Source organism: Grampus griseus, assembly GCF_964374135.1.
Source record: "Grampus griseus genome assembly, chromosome: 4".
NCBI classification, from domain to species: Eukaryota; Metazoa; Chordata; class Mammalia; order Artiodactyla; family Delphinidae; genus Grampus; species Grampus griseus.
Window position 1 is genome coordinate 50,458,996 of NC_138997.1, and position 11,566 is coordinate 50,470,561.

Genomic DNA, 11,566 nt, shown 5'->3' on the forward strand with positions numbered 1-11,566 from the left:
TGGTACAATGAACATCCTTATAAATTTTTTTCACACACGTGGGAGTATTGCTGTAGGTATTATTCCTAGAAGTACTGTAGTAAAGGATATGTATGTTTTAAGTTTCAATAAGTATGGCCAAATTTCCTTCCAGAAAAGTTGAATGGTGTACTTTATTTTAAATGGGGAAAAATCTACTTTAATCTAAGCAAAATGCAGGGATCCACTGAGGTTTCTTTCACAGAAAGAACAATGAGGTGCTCACCATAGGTTTTCAGGTCCCCAGGCTTCCCCTGGAGTTTTTGAGATATGCCTCTTCTCTAACGATTTATATATGGATGGAGGTGGGGTCTGTTCAACAAATTTTGAGTCCAATTAAAGATAAATCTGTGTCATGCCAGGATTTCACATGGAAGACCATCTTAGTTCCTATTTTTTGTTGGCCATTCTGTGCTGAACAGGGATAGAACATGTGCCCCCTGCAGTGGAAAGGTGGAGTGTTAACCATTGCACCACCAGGGAAGTCCCATGGAAGGCCATCTTAGATTTGGCTAGTTTTAGGGGACAGAATGTCTGTCTGAGACGATTAGTTGTTCCCAAAACCTTTTCTGTAACTATTCATTACACAATCAACTTTTGTTACTGTCTGGTAAGAATGAGAGAAACACAAAGGTTAACCCGTGTATGCTTGGTAAATGTAATCCTAGGAGTAGTCACAGGTACGAAGGGGAGCGTGGTTAATTTTGTTGGGGACAGACAGCAGAGAAACCCAGTAGAGGAGGTGACCTTTGAACTAGGTTTTGAAGAATAAAAATAATCCATTCATTAAGAATGCAAGGAGAGCAGAACAAGTGTTTACATATGAAGGAGAGATGTTATTGTTGCTTATCACTGGAACCAAATGAGGTGAGGCTAGCAGTGAAAGGTTGGAGAGATACCTAATTTTAATCACCTGTAGTATTTTTGATTGTTTGCTTCTATTATTTACTTTGGCTCTTGATCAGACATTATCTCACACAGCTCCTTCATTATTTCCTGACTGTATGTTTCTCTTGAAATAGATGGAGAGTTCCTGGGGCCTTGTCTTATATTTCTTTAGTGTCTTCTATATTAATAACTTTGTAGAGCAGCAGATGGTTACTGCATGTTGATGGATAAATGGTAGAGGTATATACTCTAGGGAGTTGGAGCAAGGTAGAGTTCAGAGAAGAGATGAGACTTTAAGTGGATTTGAAGGATATATATGATTGATGGGACAGAAAATAGCTTGGTAAAGAAGGTGAAATTAAGAGGAACAATGAAACATAAGAGCTAAAGTATGTGGAAGGGAAGCAACTTTATGTTCTCACAGGCTTTCATAGACATATTCATTCATTCTTTTTTTTTGCGGTACGTGGGCTTCTCACTGTTGTGGCCTCTCCCGTTGCGGAGCCCAGGCTCTGGATGCGCAGGCTCAGCGGCCATGGCTCACGGGCCCAGCCACTCCGCAGCATGTGGGATCTTCCCGGACCAGGGCACGAACCCGTGTCCCCTGCATCGGCAGGCGGATTCTCAACCACTGCACCACCAGGGAAGCCCTTCATTCTTTTGCTCAGTCAATTCATTCTTCCAACCCATTATTTAGCATATATTCACTCTATGTTCTGCTAGCATTGTTTCAGTTCCTGGGGATAAAACTGAATGGAAGGGGCAAAAATCCTTGACCTTAAAGAGCTTACATTTTGTGGGGGTACATTAAATAGTCAAGCCTCATTGAGTAGGGGGAGCCCACCACACTGGGTAATTCCCTCTCCCCTGGGCATTATTTTCAGTGAATGTGTAGGGGGAGGGGCTTCCTTAAATATATATATATTTTTCTTTTTTGGAAGAGGCAGAGTTGAATTTTATGACACTGTTTTTCCTCGGCTTAGGTGAGGAGACGGGTTCTATTCCCAATCTAGAGTATGGTGCTAATGAATAGCTCATTTGAATTGAATCACTGTGTGACTGTCTGGACATCAGGTGATTCAGGGAACTGACAGTGCGTCAAATGCCTGTTGCAGACATGTCTCCAACCCCAAGCTAGAATGGGACATGCCCTAGCTTGGAAAATGAGCAGTCAGTAGACTTTGGCCAAAATAAACAAGGGAAATTAAGAAGGGTGAGTAATTTCTTAGACAAGGAATTTTAAGTTTGAAAGCTGATAACTTGCAGTAATATAATTATGGAGGTGTGTGTCAAGAAATATGTACTATAAAAGGGGGAAATTCCTCAATCATTCCAAAACTGAGAGACATCAGCAAAAACAGTGAGGTAATTTATTTTTCTTAAATGATATGAGGATTCATTAAAGTGTTTTGTGAACTACAGGTGACACCTAGCCCTGTAGGTCTAGACATTTCTTGATGTTTTTTATTGGTTTTAGTTTTAAGTTTCTTTGGTTTATGGAATATTTTGAGAATCTGATTGAATCTATACACCATCTCCTCAGAAAAAAGGCACATATGCCCGTGAACACAATGTGTATCTAACAACACATGTGTATCATGGATGTCCTGAGAGCCTAACTGTGAAGACCTAGGTTAAGAGTCCCTGGTTTAGAAGAATCCTGGTGAAACCTCTCTTGTGTGACCCCTGAACTTCCTAGGATTTCTCAAGCCAAGTAATGTACCCTCTTCCCAACTCCATTACACCCAATGGATGTGGGAAGATAGGAATTACCCAGACCCAAGGCACTCTTTGTGAATCCCAGTCTAAGAGGACCTGTTCAGCAATGAAAAGATAAAGTAGACTGGAAACCTCTTTTTCTCCTTCTACCACTTGATCATTCAATCACAGTATTAAAAGGATTTGAGACACATGATTGCTATTTATTATTGTGATATTGTGATAACGTAATTGAATAATTAAGTAAATTAATAGTTGGAAACTGCAGTCAGCATTCCCTGGTGCATAATAATTCCAACAACACCTACTAAATATAAACCTAAATTGTCCTAGCCCAGACATTGTACTAGATGCTAGGGTACAAAAGTGAATAAGACAGAATACCTGCTTACATTCTTATGGGAAATACAGCCAGTATCAATCACTGTATAATGTGCAGGTGAAATGGAATTATGCACTGGATGTCAGAAAAGAGCCTTAGTGGATTTTCATCTTGTTTCTCTAAACTTGTTCATGATATTCCCTCTGCCTGGAGTCTCCCATTTCATCTCTGGCTGTCAATGTTCTACTCATTCTTAAAGATCCTTCTTTATGCCACAATTGTCATTGTTTTTCTTCCCCTAATTTGGAGTCAGGATTTCTTTTCCTTCCCTGAAACTCTATTTTAACTAACGAATTTCATATTTATTTTATTCTACTTTGGCTGATGCTATAGTTATTTGTGTTCTTATTTTGAGATATTAGATTTAAAGGAAGATCTTGTGTCTTGTTCATTTTGTATTCTTTGTACAACCCAGCAAAGTATCTTGCATGTGGTAGAGCAATAAATATGAGTTGAATTGAGTTATCACTTGCTTGACTTTGTAAATTTACAAAATTCTTTAAAATTGTTGACCAGTTCATACTACCCAGAGGAAATTAGGGTATATGCTTGAAAACCTTCTGTAGAGCCACTTTTCTATGGAGTGGTTTGATGAATGTCAGAAGGACAGCCACTGAATTAAGTATATCTAAAATTCTACTAAATAGAAAAAACTATATAGGTTTATTACTAATCTTTTGAAGTTTTTTTCAGGTTGGGTATCAGGAAAATATGTCCAGACTTCTTGGGAGAGTGGGTTGGCCATTGGTTATAGGTGATAAAGTTCAGTATGTAATGTCGTTAGAAATACTGGATACATTATATCAAATTTCCACATTCATCAGGGTTGAGCTCAACACGTTGTGGTAACATTGTACTCTGTTTATGTGGGAAAGTTTCAACTCACCATTAAAAGTACACTCTTATGGATTTAAAAATAGCAGGCTTTGTTGTAGATGATTTTTCAGAATGAGAAAGAATGTCCTGCAAATGGTCACAAATGAGGATGCTGAGGGGAGAAATGAGAGATGTGGTACTAGTATAAGGATTAATTCATGTTTTCAATGTTTGGATGGTGGTATGATGGTTTAGATAATAAGGTTGTGGAATGGTGTTGGGAATTTACATAGTTTCAGAGTCGAAACAATACTGACAATTGGGTAGTTACTTTCAGTTTTGTAGGAGTATCAGAAAAATATATAGTTTTAAAGGGAAATGCAAGGTCAGTATTTGATTCTGTGGTGCCATAAGAGATTCTGTGTTTCAAAGTTAGACAAAGAGCCAGTTTAAGATTAGGTGCCATCATAGGGAAATATTTTTGTTTCAAAGTAATTGTTATAGGTGCCAGCTTTGGGGCTGTTTTGGATGGGGTGGTTTGTTTTATAGTTATAGCTGATGTTAGTGTGGGGATTATGGTTAGAACTTAGTTGTAGATGTGGTGGTGGTGGTAGAAGTTGCTTTAGAATCAGTGGTAGCAGGGACAGTGAAAGTTATAGTACTAGTTTGTATTTGAGGGTGAGAGCTTGCAAATGAAAATATTGGATCTGGATGTGGGTTTTGATAGAGGAGCAGGGGAGGAAAAATTTCTTTTTGGTGAGATTGAGTTTGTCCAGGTCTTTTGTTGATTTGTTTGAAGTTTGGTGTGGTCAGGTATTTTTTGATGTGGCTTTTAAAGTTTTTTATAAATAGTAGATTTTGGAAAATACTTTGATAGCTCAGGACTTGATTGACTATGGGGTTTTATATGAGTTTTTGAGAGCAAGTTCCTGACTGAATAGCTGTTTTAAGAAGAGCTCTGGCCAGGACAATTCATTGCCTAATAGCTGCTCCTGGATGACTATATGGAAAGACAACATCTAATTAAGTAGATGTATCTGGATGCATTTTAGATGGGTTCATTCTTTGCTTATTAGCTATTCTTGAATAGTTTTGTGTACATCCAGGTTTCAGCTGAACAGCTTTTTTTGGACCAGCTATGGACAGGGAAATGCTTTCCTGATGTTAGCTTTTGGAGGGTTTGTTTAGAGGCAGCTGTTTTTGGATGAGTACTGGCTTGTTTTAGATGAGGTTGTTTGAGGTAGCTCTTTACTGAATAGCTTCTTTGGATGAGAGAATTCTTTGCAGATCAACTTGTCTTGGATGAATTTGTATAGAGCTAGGTCCTGGCTAAACAGCTGCCTTTGGATGAGCCTTGGAAGAGAAAGCTTTTTTCTGACAAGGTGATTTCAAATGAGTTTGTATAGAACTAGATCTTGAATAAACATTTGTTTGGGGGTGAATTTTGGATGGTAAACTTCTCTGTTGATTAGCTGGTCTCCAGTGAATTTGTATAGAGCCAAGTCTTGTCTGAACAGCTATTTCTGGATAAGTTTAGGTTGGGCCAATTTTTTGCTCATCAGCTGGTTTTGGAAGAAGTTGAATTTGATCAGAGTTTTATAGAGATGAATTTGGCCTGAAAGCATGTGGATTGGACTATGCTCTTTGCTTGGTTCTACCTTTCCTTTGCTGACTGTTATGAAATTGATCAGAGACAAGGGTAAGCATAAGAAACTATCACTGAATCTTAGAAGAGAAACAAGTGGGTAAACTGGTAATAGTGTGTTTATTTGACCCTCATTTTACTGGGAATTCTAAGCTAGCTCTCATTTGGCTACATAATTTAGCTGCGTGAATTTCTTGATTGTACACCCCAGGCGAAATACTCCAAACAACTTCCTAGCTGTGTTTTAAAATCACCAGATATCAAGAATGTCCTTAAGTATCTCTTGTTGGACAATTGTCAATTGTCTGGCCTAGGTAGTTTATGTTAACTGTTATGAGAACATGTTGATGTGGGGTGGGGAGGAATTTCTTGTCTTGGGGCTTGCTTTAGCAGCTGGTTCCACACTGTGTCCTCATCCCCTTACCCTAAGCCCAATTGAGTTCTAGTCTTATAACTAATTAATTATTCAAACAAATGTCTATTGGGTATTTACTATTTTTCAGACAATGAAGATTGAACTTGAAGGTTGCCAATTTGCTATCTCTGATTTAATATGAGAATAGAGAAGGCCCAAGATTCAATCATGCCCAAGGCCAACGTCTTGAAGTGTGGATGGAGGTAGAGAAGTCAGCACAAGAGATTGAGAAGGAGCAGCACCACAGGAGAAAACCTGCGAGAGGGTGGTTTTACACAAGGCAAAGTAAGAGTTTTTCAAGAACGGCAAAGTGATCAAAGTGTGGGGAATTGCTAAGAGGTCAAGTACAATAATGACTGAAATAAGTCCATTTAAATTAGCAGCAAATAAGTCTTTGGTGAACTGAGGAAATCGTGCCCAGGGGTGAAAGGTGAATCAGAGCAGGGTGAGAGGTAAAGATGTGGACACAGGATGATGGGATGTCTGTAGACAACTCAGCCTTTTGAAGACTTCAGCTGTGAATTGGTGAAGAAATAAAGGAATAGAGGCCTGGGAAGGCAGGGTGTTTTTGTAACTAGAGCACAAATGGAGGGATTGATCTTTTACTGGGCCATTTTAACAGGAATAAAGACAAAGAAGATGGGAACAGATGCACCATTTGTAGATGTGGTAGCAATAAATTGAAGGAATCAATCTGATGACTGCTGTTTGCTCTGTAAAATATTAGGCAAGTTCATTTACTAAGAGCTGAGGGAGAAGGGAAAGAGATGGAAATTTTAGGCTAGAGAATATGTAACATAATCCTTTTGAAACATAATCCTTTGGTACCCTCCGAGATACAAAAGCCTTTCTGTGTCCCCTGTTTCTTGTTTATAGAAAAAAGCTTTAGTCTCCTAGACCTTCCCTGAGTTCCAAAGAGCAGATTCAAAGTTACTAACTAGGAAAGTGAGGGAACACAGAAACAAAGGAAAAGCAAGCTCAACATATTTTTTTCCAGGATTGTTAGGTTAAACTAATGCCTTGATTTATGACCCCAAACTGTTGAGATAATGTCCTGTGGCTTCAACCAACTGGCCCCAAGCAGACTTAAAATTGATGACCCAGGGAGAGTCAATTAAGAACTGAACCTCCCGAACCATCATGAAGGCTCTAAATAAATTATAAAGTGCCTCAATCATCGCCTTTGCTATCTCCTAGAAAGAAGTTAAGGGATCATAAGACCATGATTTACTAGTTTACTTTACAGAAACACATAGATCAGTCGTGATCACCAATGACACATCGAGTCAAAAAACGGTGTCAGGAAGTCTGCAACTGAGGTCTTATCAGGAAGCTAAAATCACAAAGAACCCCCTCCTCTTTACCCTTTATGCCTTTAAAACCCTTGAGCCCCTGGCCAGCCAGCAAGGTGGATTTGAGACAAGCCTCCTTTTCCCATCTTCTGGGTTGGTGGCTCCAACTGATAAACCTTTCTCTGCTCCACACTTCGACTTTTCTGTTTGCTTGGACTCACTGTGTGTCAAGCACATGGACTTGGGTTTGACAACACTTGGGAGTGTGAGTGAGCATGCTGACTAGAGACTAGTGGTCTGGGGTAAGCATTTCTAGTAATTCCAGTTGTTCTGCTGTGCGATCATTTCCAGTAGCTCTCAGCCTCTTGGTTACAGTGGCGTGGTTCAGATGGTTGTGTTTTCAGTGGGATGCCTTCATTATTATGGACACTTAGCCATGGTGTTGAGGATAGTCAAAACTTCACGGCAAGTATGGACCTAGCTAGGGATCCTCACCTGAGATTATTCTTCCTCAGGTCTCTTCCTCACCCCTAATCCTTCCAGCTGATTACCTCTCCTTCTTTAACTGAAACAACATGGAGGAAATAAAAGACATTATAGGGGAACTCTCTTTTCTTCTCAGCCTACTTGTACGTGGACTCATCTCTTTCTTGTTACGATAGAAGAAGTATCCTTACTCCTACTAACGGACGACTCCTCTACATTTGTTTTGGATCCCATTCTTTTTTACTATCTTAAGTACTTCACTTTTTTCAGTTATCTTCCTATCTCTTTTTCTTGGATCGTTTCTATCAGCATACCAACATGACCCACATTAAGAAACATAAAACAAAACTCTCTTGGCTCTACAGATTCATCCAGCAGCTGCCTTATTTTTTTGACTCCAATTCCATAAATAGGAATTGTTTGCATTTTCTATCTCTGTTTCTTCACCTCCTATTTACTCATTTCACAGCTGCTACCATTCCTATGACTCCATTAAAACTGCTAATTACCTTCAAGTTGCCAGAGATAAGGGACACTATTTGGTCTTCATTCTGTTCTGCCTTTTGGTGGCGTTTCTACTATTAACCACTGCCTCTTTCTTGAAATACTTTCCTTTTCTCTCTGGGCTTCCATGATACCACTCTCCTGGTTTTGCAGATACCTCCCTGATTGTTCCTCCTAGTTTTCTGAATTATCTTTAGAAAAGTGAGAGTGCCTCACTATTTACAATAGCAGGACATGGAAGCAGCCTAAATGTCCATCGATGGAGGAATGGATAAAGAAGATGTGGTACATATGGATGTGGTACAATGGACGGTTACTCAGCCATAAAAAAGAATGAAATAATGCCATTTGCAGCAACATGGATGGACCTAGAGATTGTCATACCGAGTGAAGTCAGACAGAGAAAGGCAAATACCATATGAGATCACTTATATGTGGAATCTAAAAAAAATGGTACAAATGAACCTATTTGCAAAACAGAAATGGAGTCACAGATGCAGAAAACAAACTTATGGTTACCAAGGGGAAAAGTAGGAGGATGGATAAATTGCGAGGTTGTGATTGACATATACACACTACTATATATAAAATAGATAACTAATAAGGACCTACTTATAGCACAGGGAACTCTACTCAATACTCTGTAATGACCTATATGGTAAAAGAATCTAAAAAAGAGTGGATGTATGTATTTGTATAACTGATTCACTTTGCTGTACAGCAGAAATTAACACAACATTGTAAATCAACCATACTCCAATAAAAATTAATTAAAATATAAAAAAAGAAAAAAAAGAAAAGTGAGAGTGCTTCAAGGTGTAGACCTGAGCTTTCTTCCCTTGCCTTCTCATTCATTCTCTTCCCTTCCCTTTTCATCTCTTCTCCCAACTCTCTCCCTATATGATCTCACTCAAGTCCATGTCTTTAAATAAAATCCAAATGCTTATAACTCTCATATTTATATTTTTCCCCAGATTTTTCCTATGAGTTCATACCTCTATATCTAATGAACTACTTGAGATCTCTATCTGGACAGTAGTCATCTTGAACATAATGTGCTTCAAACTGAATACTTAATTGAACTCCATTCTCTCAGTCTCATTTTTCCTCAAGTCTTCACTATCTTGGTAATTGGCACCACTGCGACCCAGTTATCCAGGTCAAACACTGAAGGTTTTTACTTTAACCCTCTTTGGCGTGTCCTGTCGGTACTACTTCTAAAATATTGATATATCCCAAACCTCTCAAATTTTCTCCAAATCTGTTTTTTTCCCCAAGTCTCATCTAGTACTGGGTTTTTCAACCTTGGTACCATTGACATTATGGACCAGGTATTTCTTTTGTTTTTAGGGAGACAATCTTGTGCATTGTAGGATGTTTAGCAGCATCCTAGGCCTCTACTCACTAGGTGTCATTACTGCCCCTCCAGTTTTGACAAAAAAGTCTCAAGATGTTGCTAAATGTTTCCTGGGGGGGCAATATTGTACCCAGTTAAGAACCACTGATCTAGTAGTTTAAGACACCATGACCTCTAACATGAATCACTGCAGTAACCTCCAAACTAATCTCTTGGCTCTTACCCCTGCCTCCTGGTCCTGGGTATCATTACCTGATGGCTGTGATGACTTTTACACTAATCCCCTGCTTCCACTCTTATTCGCCTACTGTTCATTTTCCACCCAGTCACTATTTAAAATGTCATTCAGATAATGTCCTGTCTCATTTAGCATCCTTAGTGACTTTTCATTGAATTTTGAGTAAAATACAAACTCATTATTATGGTCTACAAAATTTTTTAAAAATATTTTATTTCTTAAATTTAAAAAAACCTTAAAATAATTTAGTTTCTGTTAACCTCGTCTGGTACAAGTCTTCCTGTAGTTCACTGTGTTCTTGCCATTTTGGACTTCTTTCTATTCTCCTCAAACATGTCAGAGCCTTTGCCTTTGCTTTTCTATCTGTCTGAAATTTTGGGCCCCTAGATGTTTGCCTGGCTGGTTCCTTTTCCATTTTTAAGACTTGGCTTAAATGTCTTATTTTCAGAGAGGCCTTTTCTGGAACACTCTAGCGCCCAAGGAAGTGCTTGCTCCCCGTCACTTTTCATCACATCTCCCTGCTTACTTCCTTTACAGTACTAACCACCACTTCCAATGACCTTGTTTATGTGCTATTTAGTGACTAGAATGAAAGTTTCATGGAAGTGAGGGCATTGTCTTTTCCATGGCCATCTTTCTGCCCAGCACATAATAAGCACTTGATAAATATTTATTAAATAAATGAATGACACAATTTGTTATAGTGGAAAGTGCACTGGCATGCTAGAATCAGATATTTGCATTTGAATCCTGTCTTTGTTATTTACTGGCTGGGTATCCCTAGGCAAATTAAAGAATATTGCTAGTCTTAAATTTTCGTATATAAAATAGGTATTTTTGTCCTCATCTTATAGAATTGAAGGTTTGTATGGCTGTGAACATCTAGCAGTATGCTGGGTAGTAGCTACTTAATATTTATTTTCACTTTGGAGTCTGAGAGCCAAGGCTTAAACTGACAGCAGATGGTGTCTGTGGGAAAGACGTGTTCATTGAGTCCCTTTGCTTCTGGCTTTAAGCAATCATAGGTCACTTCTTCATAAAAGGTGAGGGGCTTCTCTCTCTCCATCCGCCATCACTGCTGGTTCTCTACTTCTTGATCAGAGGTGTGTGTTTTCTAAGCATATGTGGGATATGGACTCTCAGCATCACTGGGGGTCAATTTTCCTGGGGAGTCCCCTATTGCCTGGGGCTCAAATATTCACTAGAGAATATCCACAGATTAGAAGGGTTACAGGGAACAGTTTAGATAACCCAACTCTGGGATCCTACGCTCTGTCCCTTTCAATCTAATAGCAGGATATTCAGATGTTTTTGACATATTAATATTCAGAGTTATTTTGTCCTCTCTTTGCTTACATCCTTCCATTGTAGCCCTCAATTCTATCTTTGCATATTCAAAAAATATTGTTAAAAGAAGGAAGAGTTTTATCTTTAAGAGGAATGCTACTCCCTCTAAAACTCAAACTGCAGCCAAGCTTAAAAGTAAAATATCTTTCCCCTTCTACATTTGTAACTCAGTGGAGAAATAAAGTTAATAGATCATTAATGAGTTCTGTTCCTAATATATGCCCAACACTGACATGAAGGGGAAAACAAGAAGGAAAACAGTAAAATATCCAAGTGTTCTTTGAAGGCTGTTTTAGAAATTATCTGACAAAGTTGTGGCGTTTGTTCAGGGAAACTACGTGAGGATGCTTCTTATTGTTCTTGTTCAGCATAGTCCCTTGGTCAGCATAGTAAGGTAAAGGACTGTTTACCTCTAGGTAGCTCCTGGGTTGATCTGTTTGTCTTGGAAGATAGGGATCT